The 16,075-nt window shown below is 38.6% G+C and overlaps 1 long non-coding RNA gene across 1 annotated transcript in view; it reads left to right on the top strand.

Annotated features, from left to right (window-relative positions):
* The first annotated feature begins 267 nt into the window (after positions 1–267).
* The window catches only part of LOC113923647, a 34,956-nt gene continuing 19,148 nt past the window's right edge, over positions 268–16,075 (top strand). The window contains exon 1 of the long non-coding RNA XR_003520388.1: positions 268–326. This is a non-coding gene — a long non-coding RNA (uncharacterized LOC113923647). The remainder of the gene's footprint in view (positions 327–16,075) is intronic.

Genomic DNA, 16,075 nt, shown 5'->3' with positions numbered 1-16,075 from the left:
GTGGTCCAGGTGAGAGAGGATCATATCCTGAGTCAAGGCAGTAGCAGCAGGAGTAGAGGGGAAAACACAGATCAGAAAGGGATTCAGAAGGTTTATTCGACAGGCCCTAGTTATCAAATAGTGATAGGGAACCAAACAGTGAGAGGAGGTGAAAGTCCAGTGACAGGCCCTAGTTATCAAATAGTGATAGGGAACCAAACAGTGAGAGGAGGTGAAAGTCCAGTTGATCATTTTGGTGTGTAGCTACAGTTAAAGTGCGACAGAGAAGGAACAGCTAAAAGAGGGGGAGAAGAATCAGGAAGAAATGGGGCTGTTGTGGAGTCAAGGTAAGAGAGACCATAAGAATGACCATAGCAAAGGCACAGGAAGGTAAAGACCGTGGGACCTGACACAGAAAATTATCCATTGTAACTATTATTTGCAAAAAGGAAATATAGAGTTGGTAATAAAGAATTCTGAAAAGTAAATAAAAGTCAGTTTTAAGGGACGCATCATCGCAAATTTGTTTAGCATAAAATAAAGTGAATATCAATGGCATCTGTGTTATTTCATATTAGTAAATGTAAAACAATTATATAACTTTCTCAGATTCACTCAGTATCTTACTCCCCAAACTGTTTTCCTCTAAAGGTCGTAAGTTCCTCAAACATAATTTCTCCTTCCCATGGGGATTTTCAGGAACATAACCTTCAGGGTCGGAAAGGAAATACTCTATCTGAGAATATATTCTGCAATCAGTTAGCCGCTGGACCTCCCTTTTGTTTCCTCATCTGTAAAATGAAGTATTTGAATTAGATGACCTCTAGGGTCTCTTCCATGGTGAGACATCTGTGAGTCTGTGAATTTAACCATTATCTCCAAAATGTTCCTGCTACTCTTCTAGTGCTCTTGGCAACGAGACTGAAAGTGATGGATCTGCAAACCACAGCCAGCCTGCCTGCCTGTTGTTTACTTAAATAAGTTTCTTCTCCCTTTGTGTCCTGATCTCCATTTTTGTGAAAACAGGGACACATTTGCAAAGACATAGCCTAGAACTATAGAAACTGAACAAGTAAGGTGCTTTGCACAAAGTAAACACCAAAGCTTTTCTGGACTGGGTGAATATAGAAATACATACACAGAGGTTGTCTGTTCCACTGTGCCAGATTTTGCTAGACTCCCTTCTCTAGCTCCCCAACCATCTACCTGTTTTTGAATATCTCCAGACAGATTCGGAACTCCGAATCTCACAGGGGTACCAGTGAGTCTTTCCAGCTGACACAGAAGGGGACAGTAGTGCAGCTGGGAAGGGAATCTGAGTAGCATTTCCAACGAGGCGGGGCAGTGCCAGATGGCAGTGTGAAAGAGAAGAAGCAGGAAATCCAGTCTGAGAAGCTGAACTTAAGGAGGGTTGAGGGCTTCCAGGGAAACACAGTGAAGGAAGAATAATGAAAGTAATGCTAATGTAAAATAATGTAAAGCTCTATCAGGATACATCCTAGGAATTTTACAGGAAAAAGAAATGTTTATTCTTAAAACAAAAACAAATAAGCTCTGTTTCCACTGTGGTTTGCTACTCCCGAAAGCCTTAGCTCCATTTCACTCTTTAGCCAAATAGGAGACTCTGTTCACTTTTTACATAGCCCTCTTAGGTTTTCCCAAAGAATAACCTAAAAATTACCTTTATAATAGCTTTGCTCACAAGTCATGGGATACTTTCCATCATGAGCATGCCAGATGTTCAAGTATCTGCAGATGTCAATTATATCATCTATTTTTTTAAATTATGTAATAGTCCAGGCACCAAAAATGATTTTGAGTATATGGACTCCGCTTATGGACCAAGGCATCACATATTGAATTCAAATAGTCTTGTGCCCCTTGTGATGTCATTCCTTTTCTCCCTAAGCTAATGCATCTCCCTGAATTTGTATCATTCTGATGCATATTTTTAATTTTTACTACAAATGAATGTATTCATAAAAGGTATAGTTCACATTTTTGTTTTTAAGCTTTATATACGTGGTATTATACTGCACCTCTCTAGTTCTGCAACTTGCCTTTTCTCTTAAAATTCTGCATTTGGGATTTTATGCATGTTGCTAAGTGGAACTCAAGTGTCTTTTTTAACTGGTGTATCCAAATGTATTTGGACAGTGTATTCATTATTTCCCCGGACACTTAGAGGGATTATCTGCTGTCCTTGAAAGTGGAAATCTTCAACTGCCTGAATATTCCTGACCCCAGGTGGTGTTTTCTCAGTCTGTGTTGGGAGACTGATGCTAGAGAGGCCTCATCTACAGCCTACAGGAAAGCCTACAGACCATTTAGTGAACAGTCTAGTAAGAGAAGGAGGCATTTTGATTTTTTTCTTACTTTTTACAGGTGGAAAAATTCAGGGCACATATTGAAATGTAGTTACAACTACTTTTTAATCTTATTTATACATAAAGAGATGTTTCTCTCTAATTCACACACAGAAATAAAAGCAAAAGAACAGGATACTCCAAAAAGGAGGGGAGATTTAAATAAGTGTTTTGCAGAAGTCACTTATTCAGCTGCTGTGGAAAGGTCAAATGTTGGGACTAGTAAGAGCAGTGGTCCCAAAGTTTTGTCTCATCCTCATACGGCATTTCCCACAGATGTCCTATAAGTCATCTGACTTTGTGCTTTGTAAAACAATGTAAACACACATTTTACACACACATACATGCACTTATTTGTGTATACTTACACACATGTGACTGGAAAACTAGGTCTCAAAAAGTAAAGGTAGTTATCGATTAGTATGGAAATCATGGGTTTTGTGCTGCACCAAACTGGATACTGGAGCCACCATGGGGAACTACACAAATGTGCACTTGCCCTGCACTCGAATTTTCTAAATACTATGCTATAAACATGAATTAATTTTGAAATAAGACAAGGCTGATAAAACTTAACACTTTAAAAGAATCTATCAGATATGCTATCTGAATGAAGCTATGAATGGAAAAACATAATTTGTTTTAATTGCAGCTATTTCACTGACAAGATTAAAATTGCATCATTTAAGATGTTACTAATATGGTTAAGTAAATTCTTTTGCTGAGATCACTGTAGCCATTTAAAAAGAGAGTATTGAGGATATGGAGGGTAAAACAGATTTTGTCCACAGCTTCTTTTTGTTTTGGGATGGGGGACAGGCTGGGGATGGAGATAAACTGAGCAGAGCTGTGTGAAATCTGCCAGCTGCATTTGGTCTTTGTAGCCCTCTCCTGCTTGTCTTCTCCATCAGTGTCACATTGCCCAAATTCACATCTTCAAGGTCTTTTTACCGTGGCTGTCATTCTCCCTTGCCCTGACTCCTCTGTCCTCCGATTCCCATCACAACCACCCTGCACATTGAAACAAAAATAATCCTAAGGTTATCTGTTGTTTTTACTAAAACTCATTTACATGGAAGTTTCAGCCCCTTGCCTGTGGATGTGTATTTTCAAGGTTTCTTAATCTCTTTGACTGGGACTTCTTAAATCCTAAAACCATCCATGGCAACTTCATAGGCACCCAGTCAGGCACCCAAGCTCTCCATCCAAGCAGACCCCATCCACAGGAGTAACCTGTAGGATGCTTTTATTTTGTCTCCAACTACTTGTTGTACTATGTTGTGTCTCCCTTTGCCATGTCTTGGTTCGGGTAGAAACTCAAAGTTTCAGCAGATGGGTATATCCCCATTTTTTATTTTAGCATCCTACTGAAAAAGAGGCATGTTTGAGACAGGGCATTGCTAGATTCACTGTGGGACTACTCCAGGAAGAGAGAGACCCTCTGTTGTTCTCTCTTCTAATAGGACAATTGTACACATGGCTTTACAGGGGTGCATAAACATCTGGGGCTCAGGCACCAAGCTTAGCTTTGGTGGCAGGTGTTTAGGGGAATGTTGGAAAATGCCAGCTCTCTGCATCTGGAGACTGTGGTCCCATGAGAAGTTGAGTTGGAAGGCAACTTTTCCTTGGGGAGGGGAGAGGGGAAACCCCAGTACCTGTTAGCTCATTATTATCTGGCAACCTCAAGATAGCTTGCAGGATAATTTAAATTACTGAACACACTTGCTTGTCTTCACAAAAGCTTTTCCTCTCATCAGAGCTCAGGCCTCACTCCTAGCTCAAGGGTTTGTAACAGGGAGCAGAGCACAGGCTATTCTCATACTCCTGCTGCTTGTCTGTCCTAAGGCCTTCAATCCTCAGGTAGTTGAAGCTAAGGTTGGGATGAAGAACTGGGTTAAAAAAACTCTTTTCTTAACTGATGCTGCTCTGAGATTTTATTTTATTTATTTTTAAAGATTTGTTTATTTATTTTAGAGAGAGTGTGCATGTACACGATCGTGCTGGCAGAGGGTGGGGTGTTGCGGGCAGAGGAAGAGGAGAGGAGCAGACTCCCCTCTGCACATGGAGCCTGAACTGGGGCTCAATCCCAGGACCTTGAGATCATGACCTGAGCCGAAATCAAGAGTCAGACGTTTAACTGACTGAGCCACCCAGGTGCCCCACGCGAGATTTTCATTGGCTGACGATGCCTGGTACATGACAGACATTTAGTGCTGGCTCCTTGTAGGGGCATAAGATGTGCTCCCACGTGACCTCTTCTTGGCATCCTCCTTAGTCTTGACCACTCGATGTGTACTTTAGTCTCTTCCCTGTCAGTAGCATATGTGGGCATGGTACCAGCAAAATAGCTCAAGCCTGACTATTGATCCTCAGGAAATTTATTCACCCAACTCATCTGTGTGTTCATGCCAAACACAGAGAGTACAGCCTTCCCACACTGCCCCCTCATGTTGCTGGTCTTTTCTCTCCAACTTCTCCCTTGCTCAAATACACACACAAGTGTGATTAGAAAATCCATTACATAAGCAGACATTCAAGTGAGAAATGAGGTATTCCTTCTCCCTTAAGATGGCCTGCTGCAGCTCAGTCCCCGGGATTGTGTCTCTTAGAATGCATCTTGGAGAAGGAACATACTCCATCTCTGCCTACACAGAGATGTGAAGGGAAAAGCCACAGCCCTGTTCCTCTACCTGCTAATTTCGTCTTGCCTAATATGGCTAGGAGCTCAAATTGAAGCCCTTTTGAATTTTCCCCTACCTGGGCTGTCTGCGGTCTACTCTGTGCATGCAGGGCCCAGGGGCCCTGGCAGGGGCCACAGTCAGGGGCTGTGGCAGGTTTTATACACAGAATCAGGGTCTCTCCTGCTCCGGCTCTCTCCTTTTAAGGATACACTCTCAATTGCCAGCAGCACGAGTTGCCCTAGACTCTGTGCTCTTCAGGTCAGAAAGATGGCCAGTTTCTATCGGAACTTCAGCATGTGCACCCACCATAGACCACACTTGGGTGAAAACTGCAGAAATGGGAAAAAGTACCCTATGTGGTGTCATTTTTAGTTTTGGCTCCCTCCCCAAAATCTGTTACTTTTGTTCAGTCTCCAGTGCCTTCGCATAGTTCTTTTTTGCAAATTTTGTTCAGAGTTTATAGTTGTTATCTATGAGAAGATTGATCCTCTGGGAACTTACTTTGTCTTACCCAAACAAAACTGCCCTTATCCCTCTTATATTCCCTACACCACCTACTGCAGTGCTTTGTACCTGGTGGGGAATCAACCAATCCGGTTAATGAAGGATTAATGAAATGGCATTGCTCTCCTTCCCTCTCTTTCACATTGTTCTTATTACACCTTTGCTTCCAGAGGTATGGTCCACCAACTGTGGCTTAGAATTTCTATTAACTGAAACTCTCCAATACTCAGGATACCTGGGAGAACCCATCAGGGAGTGAGAAAGATAAAGATTTTTCTGCCTTTGAAGAGATAGTGATCTCGGGTGGCCCTCTGTATATACAAAGGAAGGGCTAAGGTAGGCCTGGCAAGGTGGAACCCAGAACCAGGGCCCAGTCCTAGAGGTTAAAGGCAAAGAGAAACAGGTCTTATAGCCTGCGCAGTGAAGAATCTTGTTGTTTTGCAAAGCATGGTAGTATTATGCATGGTTAGAGAATGTAATAAGAGGAAAAGATGGGAGATTGAGGTGAGCCAAGTCTGTCTCTGGGTATTTTTACACCCTTGTAACTTTAGTCTCTTCTCCAAGTCTCCATTTCTCCTTTTAAATGTTTTCCTCTTCCTGATTCAAGTAATACCCGAAAGCTCCTCCAAATCCCAAATGGCACTTTTCCCAGGAACATTCCTTTGAAAATCTTAACCTCTTCAGAACCCATTTTTCACCTGTGGAGTTTTCATTTTTTTTCTTTACTTTTTTCAGCTAAACTGGAAAAATATTTTATTATGGTTGTCATTTGTGTGTTTTCTGTTCCAGATAATAATAGTAATTCATATCTTTTAAGGGAAATTTTGAAATTATTGTCATGTGTAAGGAAAAGAATAAAAATGCTTCAGACCTTGGAACTCAGTTGATCACCGCTATCATTTTAATGTCTATCATAAGTACTTTTTCGATTAAAATGATTTTTACAGTATTACAATATTATTTTACTTGATTTTTTCCCATCTCATGCCACATCATGAACATGTCTTAGAGCTTTATATAGTCTCAAAAAGCAAGATTTTAAAGTCAGTTTGGTTTTGTATCTTATTGTACCAGGAGGAGTGTAAACATATGTCAGATAGCTTCCCCAAAGTATGCCTTGATTTGAAGAAAGCCAAGAAGTGAAGAAAAGATGCTCATGATTTTGGTCAGCTTAAATTCAGCTTGGGCTAAGGAGAAGTCCTAACTTATTCCCAAATTGGGTAGTTATATCTATTGAAAGAAACTGGGGGGATAGTAATTATTCAGGAATAATATTTACTGAACATTATCAAGACTATAATGCCAAAACAAGGTACATTGTTTTAACCATAGATTTCACGGTCAGAGGTGGAGATTCCATATTCCTAAATTCTTTGTAGACTTGTCTTGCTGAATTACAGAATTTGACTAGGGAACACAGGGTTATAGAGGCTCATATTTAAGCTAGTTTTGAAAAGAAAGAGATTTACATTATTAGAAGAAAGATATTCTGGAATTCTGTTGCAATTAACAACATTCTTGTCTAAGCCTCAAGTGTCTCATGTGGGGATAATAATAGTTAATAAACATAGTAGTAATGTAATAATACATGCAGCTACTCTGTTCCAGAAAGCATAGAGGAATAAACCCCAGGGTGAAATCAATGCTCTCCCATAAATAACTTCATCATTCGTATTCATACTTCAAATATCACCTCAGATGATGACAATGATGAGGTTAATAGCTAACTTTCAATGAGCACTTACTCTATGCCAGAAAATATTCTAACCACTTCAGATATATCAACTATTAAGTCCTCTAAATTGCCCTTTAAGACAGATGCTTTAATTAGCATCACCTTAGAGCTGAGAAGACTGACGCACAGAGATGTTAAGGAAATTGTCCATTGTCACCTATTTGAACCGAAGGAGCCACAATTTGAACCCAGGGAGAGGCACCCTAGAGGCAGTACTCCTAACTTGAGGCTTATCATTATGCTATTCTTAGCATATTAATCAGTATTGTGGTTGGCTGAATTCTAAGGAATGCCTTAATTAATTTTCTCAAATAAACGTTTATAATGCCTGTCATTTATAAGGCATTGTGTAGCATTTGAAATATTTTTGCACACACTGCTTCATTCAATCCACACAAACACTTCCTATGTTTAACAGAAGAGGAATATAGACCTCAGATGAGTCAAGGAACTTGTCATTAATTATGCTACTAAAAGGAACAGACTGGAGAAAAAAGCAAGTGACTATTGACAGGGTTTCTAATGTCTTCTTCATTCACTGCCCTTGTCAACCATGGAGGCATCAGATGGACATTATGCTAATGACTCAAGTAGGGGCCCAAGACAGAGATTTTTTCAGCATTGAAATCTCATTACAAATCTAGGAAACATCATTGCAATCAACATTAGTAAAAATTATGACATCTCTGAAAACCAGTGCTTCACGTAAAACTGGGTCCTTCCTGCTTTTACTGCTTCAGAACAAATGCTACATATGGCGATCAGCATCTTTTTGGTGTGAAGAATAGCATCAGTAAGACTGAGATAAGGTCGGGGCGCTTGGGTGGCACAGTCAGTTAAGTGTCCGACTTTTGATTTTGGCTCAGGTCATGATCTCAGGGTTGTGGGATCGAGCCCCGTGTTGGGTTCTGCCCTGGGCTAGGAGCCCGCTTAAGACTCTGTCTCTTTCTCTCTCTCTGCCCTCTCCCCCCACCATTCTCTCTCTCTAAAAAAAAGAAAAAAAAATTACTGAGAAAGGGTCAATCGTGTTGATAGACTATTGGAGAGGTCAGACAAGCCAGAGTGGGTTGTTTCTAAGTTCACCTCCTGGGTCATTTTGCTAACAAATTTGAGAAATCACCAGAGGTGAGCATAGACTATGAAACCCTTGCTATGAAGCTATTGACTGTAGATGGCAGCCATATCTCTGAAGAAGGAATACCTTTCTTAAAAGGGAACATGTTTCCCCTTTACATACTACCTTGGGGAAGCTCAAAGCCTCTGGCTAACCTCCTGCTGGGAAGACCTCAGAAACTGCAGGTGATAAAAGAAAAAAATTTGCTTACAGTCTAGCAGTCCACTTTTATAGATAACATTTCATGATATCCAGTTATGACAGACAAGAAAAAGACCAAATTCTATGGTAAGTGAAAAAAATCTCCACATACATTGAGATTGTATTACTATAAATGTTGTTATAAATATTGCAAATGACATCTAAGGGCTTATAGAATGATCTACCTTCTGAATGAAAATCCCAACAAAATCATCTATTTTTGTCTAAGTACCATGCTGGATTCTGAGGGGGTTTTTTGCTAAATCCAAAAGGAGACTGGCAGGTGTGTTGATGAGTCATTATATGTAAATACGTTACAAGCTTATTGACAGAAGAGGATGAAGCTAGACATAGAGTGTTATCTTAGGAGGGGGATTTCCTTCTTCTTTATTATTGCTATTACTAATAAATCGTGCCTCATTGTCTGCCTCCAGAGGTGACTCCTACTCAAGGGAAATGAGCCGAATTCAAAGAACTGAAAAACAGAGAGAGGAACCCTTTTCCTTGAATCTTCATGAGGGGCATCTTTGCCAGCTAGTCTGCTGAAGCTGCCATACACAGTACTACTGCTTCCATCAAGCACTGCTTTCCCCCCCTCTCTCTTTGTGCATGAGGTGGGCAGGATTCTTTATTTCCTACATCATGTTCGGCTGCCTCAGAGATTCTGCAAAGACAGATGCCTTTAGAAAGTTAATGAATGAGGAACGTGCTGGTGGGCTGTTTGCTGTAATGGGAGGTGGAGTTACAGAAAGTTGGACCCCGGTGTCTAAGGCTGGCAATGCCGAGCAGCTCCACACATGGTTACCACCACCGATTTCCTTTTCATTGCATGGCACTGACAGGTTATGATAGCAAAGCCATTTATCTTAAGTTAATAAATCAGAAGGAGGTTAAAAAAATGGCTGTCTGAGATGCTTCATGCAGCAGCTTTGGGATGTCAAAGGACACAGCAGTTTTTGCTTGATCCTGATTTGAGCTTAAGAGGAAAATTATTTATCTTCAAGTTGTTAATTAAGAAAGAAAAGGAATACCCTTTGTTTGACTGTTCTATCGCATCCAGGGACATTTCATAATAACAAGCTGCCTGGGCTGCTTTCTCTGCAGCAATTCACCCTACTCGCCCAACACTGTCTTAACGCTTTTCACGTTTCCTCGTGTTTTCCACCACAGTGATATCTCATCCGAATAGAAAGTGCTTTGTGCTAATTGTCTGCCACTGAGGCTAGTTAGAAAACTGACAAACGTAGCCAAAGAGAGAATTGAGCCGGGGCTTTTGTTTTGTTTTGTTTTTTAAAAAATATATCATTGTCGCTCTCATTATTATTTTTGAAAGTAAGATGACTGAATTTTCTAGTTTATCGAACTGGCATGACGAGAAACACTTGATAGAGCGAGTGCAGTCTTCCTCCACAAGTTTTGATGCTTCTAAGAAGAATTTTGTGCATGCAAATCACACCTTCTACTTTCTTTGCTTTGAGCTCATTCCACAATTATTTTTAACTAAGCACAACACTGAGAATGTACATGCACTTCTAGGAAAAGAAGAGGGGCTGTAAAATCACTGCTATGATAAAAATGAAGGTATTGTAGCAAATTCCTGCAGCTGAGCCTGCTATCTTGTGATACAAATGTCTCTTGGCATAGCTGGGGAGGAAGACTGGCTATGGACTGGATAGGAGGAGAGGAATGAAATATAATGCCTAAGCCATTGAGAGATATTCCTGAAACTGGCTTCCTTTAGCAAGATAGCAGATTACAGCTGGGCTGTCTACCACTTCTATTTCAGCAATTAAATTCATTGTAATGGGAATAATTCTGTACTTGAAGGGACACAGAAAATTATGCCCTGCTTCAATGTCCCAGAGAAATATGGAAGGACCTGGGAGGCACTGTGCATCAGGGCGCCAGAAAAATAGGGTGGGGCCGCTGGACTAAATGTAATGTGTTTTGCAGCTTCTCTTAGTTTATGTTGTCTTTTCCTTTTAATGGAAGTGCATATTTGCCCAAGCACTCTGGGCTTCTTCTGGCAGATGCTTGGCTTTTGAGGTTTCTGAAAATAAGGAGGAGGTGATCAAAATGGAAAAGGATCTATTTTGACTGGGGTCAATGTAGATTTGGAAAAGCCTCAAAAACTGAAAATTGTTTATGATATTATCATTATAATGTAATGTCAGGAAAAGTTATTACCTAAGAAGATGTTGAACAAGATGGGTTGATTTAGAATATTTCTGACTCCTCCTCTCTCTCCCCCTCTTCCTTCTCCTTTAAAAAAAAAAAAATTAAAGATTTATTTATTTGAGAGAGAGAGTGAGAGAGTGTGGGTGGGAGGGGCGAAGGGAGAGGGAGAGAGAATCTCAAGCAGACTCTGTGCTGAGCCCAGAACCCAGCGTGGGGCTCGATCCTGCGACCCTGAGATCATGACCTGAGCGAAAACCAAGAGTCCAATCCCTAACCAACTCTGCCACCCAGGCGCCCCTTCCTCCTCCTTTATGTTCTTTACTGTTAAATTCTAACCTCTGTGATTAAAATACCACAAAAAGGCCTCTGGGAACTATATTTGCAAATAGTTATTACCAAGATGAGATAAATGATTTAATTGATAAGCAATCTTTGTAACTCCTTCACATTTCAAATAATCTTGCTTTTGAAAGCTTTCAGTAGAGAGGAATAAAGGCAATGATTAAGGAGCTGCCACTGTGTGCCATGCACTTGCTCGCAGGTGATCCTACTTAACTCATGAGGTAGGTATGATTGTGTCTAATTTTATCGAGGAGAAAGGCCCTGGAAGGTTAGATAACCAGCTCAAATTCATTAATGTGGAGTCATAATTTGAACCCAGAGTTGTCTAACTCCTGAATTCCTATTTGTTCTAAAAGATATATTACATCATTACCATTTTTAAATACTTTTCTCATTAATATTTAAGAAATCCCACTGATAGTAAAGGATTATGAAGTCCTCTGTAGCAGCTGGGGATTACAGCACAGAGAGTCACACTAAAACAGATTTAGGGCAGTTGCACTAAAGGCAGAATGACCTGCAAAACCTGCAGGCCTTCTTTATTGCAGTCAGTCCCTCTGTCAGTCATTACCTTCCCTCCCTCATGCCAGGATTACACCAGTGTGTCCTTCAAGAAAGAGCTAAGTAGCTGCTCTTTTTAGAAAAAATTGTTGATCTTTATAAGGTAAAATCTGGTGCCCTTCCCCTGGGCTCTTTTGAGACCTTGTGTGTAGCACTGTTACCTGAAGTATAATTATTAGTTGTCTTATTGGAGCTCTCTGCCGTGATAGCTCACATTTACTGATCTCTTACTATGTTCCAGACATGATTTTATGTACTTTTGATGATCCAACTTTTTAATCCTCATGTCAACCACAGGGGCTTTTGTTAAGCCCAGTTAACAGGCCTAAAGTATAGGAAATAAATTGCTCAATTTACATTATTAATAAAGGCAGAGTCAAGATTTGAATCCATGCAGTCTGACACCAGAGCACACACTCTTAACCACTGTACTAAATTATGATGTCTTTCATAGAGGTTCAAAAAAGTTTGAAATGAGTAAAAGAAAGTAAACCTACAGTAAACCCTTCAGAAAAACTGGGCCCTAAGAAAGTCAGATGAAGACACTGGGGATATGATATCTAAGAATCTTCAATTCATGAGTCTAAATCATATTGACTAAAATCTCATAGCTAATGAGCATGACCAGACTAGAGCCTTGCCTCCTCATGCCCTCTGAGCAAATTATGAAGGAGAACATTCCAAGGGGGGGGGGGGGTCCAGTCTTTTCCTGATGCTTAGCAAGCTTTTAGATTTACATGGATGTTTCTGAAAGACAAGGCTGACAGATTTAATCAGACTTTTCCTCGATCTCAAAAGAGACTCACCAATAAGATTAAAGGCAAAGGAGAAAGGAAAGCTTGGCATAGGCTCATCAGCTATATTATATACTTGCTCAGAAGGGATATAAACAGAGTTTTTCTGAGGGTGAAAGAGTGTATATCACTTCAAGATAATGAAAGAGATGACAGTTCGAATAAGAATTAGAACAATCATATTTTTTTTGTTGAAGTATAATTAACATAGTGTAATATTAATTTCAGATGTACGATATAATGATTCAACAATTCTATACATCTTTCAGTGTTCGTAAAATAAGTGTATTCTTATTCCCCTTTATTATACCCATCCACCACCCACCTCCCTTCTAGTAACCACCAGTTTGTTCTCTATATTGCAGTCTGTTTTTCAGTTTGTCTCTTTTTTTCTTTGTTTGCTTGTTTTGTTTCTTAAATTCTACATATGAGTGAAATCATATATTTGTCTTTCTCTGATTGACTTATTTCTCTTAGCATTATGCCCTCTCGATCCATCCATACTGTTGTAAATGGCAAGATTTCATTCTCTTTTATGGCTAACATTCCATCATATATATATATATGAGATATATCACTCTTCTTTATCCATTCATCTACTGATAAACACTTGGGTTGCTTCCCTATCTTGGCCGTTGTAAATAATGCTGCAATAATCACAGGAGTGCCTATTTCTTTTTGAATTAGTGTTTTTGTATTCCTTGGGTAAATACCCAGTAGTGGAATTACTGGATCATATAGTAATTCTATTTTTAATTTTTTGAGGACCCTCTATACTGTTTTCCACAGTGGCTGTCCTAATTCATAGTCCCATCAACAGTGCACAAAATTTCCTTTTTCTCCACATCCTCCCCAATGCTTGTAATTTCTTGTGTTTTTGGTTTTAGCCATTCTGACAGTGTAAAGTGATATCTAATTGTGGTGTTAATCTGCGTTTTCCTGATGATAAGTGATGTTGAGGATGTGTGTGTGTGTGTGTGTGTGTGTTTGCCATCTGTGTCTTCTTTGCAAGTGTTTATTCAGGTCCTCTGCCCATTTTTAATTGGATTATTTGAGGTTTTTTGGTGTTGAGTTGTATAAGTTCTTTATATAGTTTGGATATTAACCCCTTATTGGGTATATTATTTGCAGATATCTTCTCCCATTTGCTAGGTTGCCTTTTCATTTTGTTGATGCTTTCCTTCACCATGCAAAAGCTTTTTCTTTTGATGTAATCTCAGTTGTTTAATTTTGCTTTTGTTTCCCTTGCCAGAGGTGACATACCTAGAAAAAATGTTTTTACAGCCAGTGTCAAAGAAATTACTGTCTATAAAACTCTTCTAGAGATTTTATGGTTTCAGGTCTCACATTTAGGTCTTTAATCCATTTTGAGCTTATTTTTGTGTATGGGGTAAAAGATAGTAGTTCAGTTTCATTTTTTTGCATGTAGCTGTTCAATTTCTCAACACCATTTGTTGAGGAGACATGTTTTTCCCATTTTATCTGCTTGCCTCCTTTGTTGTAGATTTTTTTTAAAAATTTTTATTTTTAAGTAATCTCTAGACTCAGAGTGGGGCTCAAACTCATGACCCTGAGATCAAGAGTCTCATCCCTCCCCTACCAAATCAACCAGGTGCCCCTGTCATAGATTAATTGACCATAAAAGCATGGTTTTATTTATTTCTGGATTTATTTATTCTGTTTCTATTCTGTTCCATTGACCTATGTGTCTATATTCGTGCCAGTACCATACTGTTTTGATTTCTAAAACCCTGTAGTGTATCTTGAAATCTGGTATGTAATACCTCCTTCTTTCTCAAGATTGCTTTGGCTATTTGGAGTCTTTTGTGGTTTATGTACATTTTAAGATTATTTGTTCTAGTTCTGTGAAAACTGTTGTTGGTATTTCGATAGGGATTGCATTAAATCTGTAGATTGCTATGGGTAGGGGTAGTATGAAAATTTTAACAGTATTAGTTCTTCTAACCCATGAGCATAGAATATCTTTCCTTTTGTTTGTGTCATCTTCAGTCATAATAATCATATATTAAATGCATGCCTGGAGAACTACATGTGCGAATCTTCAATCTATAAATTTTAGAGCTAGTTTAACCCCTTCCTTATTTTTCATGTTGAAGAACTAGAAACTAATTATGACTACGGAGCATTTCTTGGGCATTTACCATGTATTTTGACATGTGGTTCATATATCAAGCATTCAGTACATTCTTATTGAATATACTAATGCATATGTGTATGCATTCATTTTTTTCAACAAATACTGAATGCTGACTTTGAACCTGGTACTGTTATAGACATTAGGGATAAAACATCAAACATGTCTCTGCTTTATGTGGTTGATAGTCAAGTAAGAGAAAGAAACAATCCATTAAGCAAATGAATAAATAAAATACTTTTAAATTGTAAGATGTGTGATGAAGGAAACAAGAGGCAAGATAGAGAAACAAAGGGGTCTATATAAATGAATAAAAAAACCCAAAAAGATATCTTCCCGATTAGATTTCTGAGGGAACTATAATTTCACACTACAAGTAAACCAAATACACCTTTGGTCCAATGGAGAATGGTCAGTTGTTAAGACCAATAATCAACTAAAGGCAAATGTCACCATCATGAAGATAACTCATGGAAGGAAGAAAAAGTTTATAATTATACCAAATTTTTTATTATGACTGCAATTTTATTATTAAAACTTCTGATAGTCAAATTTTAAAAGTTTGAAGTTACTGTGCAAGAACAGTAATTTTAAGAACTATCAGCTGCTAGATTGTATTTACCATCACTACACTTTATATTTGTGATGTTAAAATATACTTGATTTGAATGAGTACATTTGGTAATACTAACAACCTTTTTGCTTTCAGCAGAAAGAAATTCAGAAACATGTTTTTCAGTAATTTATTTTCTAGAAGAAACTGTGTGCCTCAGATGTATAGCTTGGGTGACTTACAAAAATCCTTTTTCAGCTACTGAAAAGGGTTAGCAGTCTAGAACAGTGATTCTCATACTTTGCTACAACCCTGGATCATTGGAAGGTCCCTAATAATTAAACCCACTGTGGGCCTCATACTCACAGATGATGCTGACCTGCTGATTAAGGGACAACACTTTGAGAAACACTGGACAGGAACATTCAATTTGACAAAATCCAAAGACCATAGTCAACCTCCAAAGACCCAAAATTACAAGTAACTCTCTTTAAGTTTTCTCACAATGTCTTTTGCTTCGAAGTTTGATTAGTAAGAACAAAATGTGTGGAGTAATTTCTTATTACCATCATGTAATTTTATTTATTTTGTTTGGATCAAATATTTATTCTGGCTATTGTTGAAATGATTTGGGAAATTTTCCTCCTCATGAAAATTTTGAGGTGGTGAAGTTGACATCTACTTTCAATTTATCCACAAAAATCATGAAAAATTCCAAATAGGAATTTTTCTTGAAGGACATCTTGGCATAAATAGAATTAGTTAGCTAAATACTAAAAACAGTACCTAAGTACAATTTTGTATAATGTTGTAAATATTATTATGTCAAACAGTTTACAAAAATTAAAATTAATTTCAATAATTCTGCCTTTTATTATTTTAATTTTTATTGAAAAAGGATATGTTTCTCCT

This window comes from Zalophus californianus, chromosome 4, assembly GCF_009762305.2.
Source record: "Zalophus californianus isolate mZalCal1 chromosome 4, mZalCal1.pri.v2, whole genome shotgun sequence".
Classification (NCBI taxonomy): domain Eukaryota; kingdom Metazoa; phylum Chordata; class Mammalia; order Carnivora; family Otariidae; genus Zalophus; species Zalophus californianus.
Note: the sequence above shows the minus strand (reverse complement) of the source record. Positions and strands in the feature narration are given on the sequence as shown.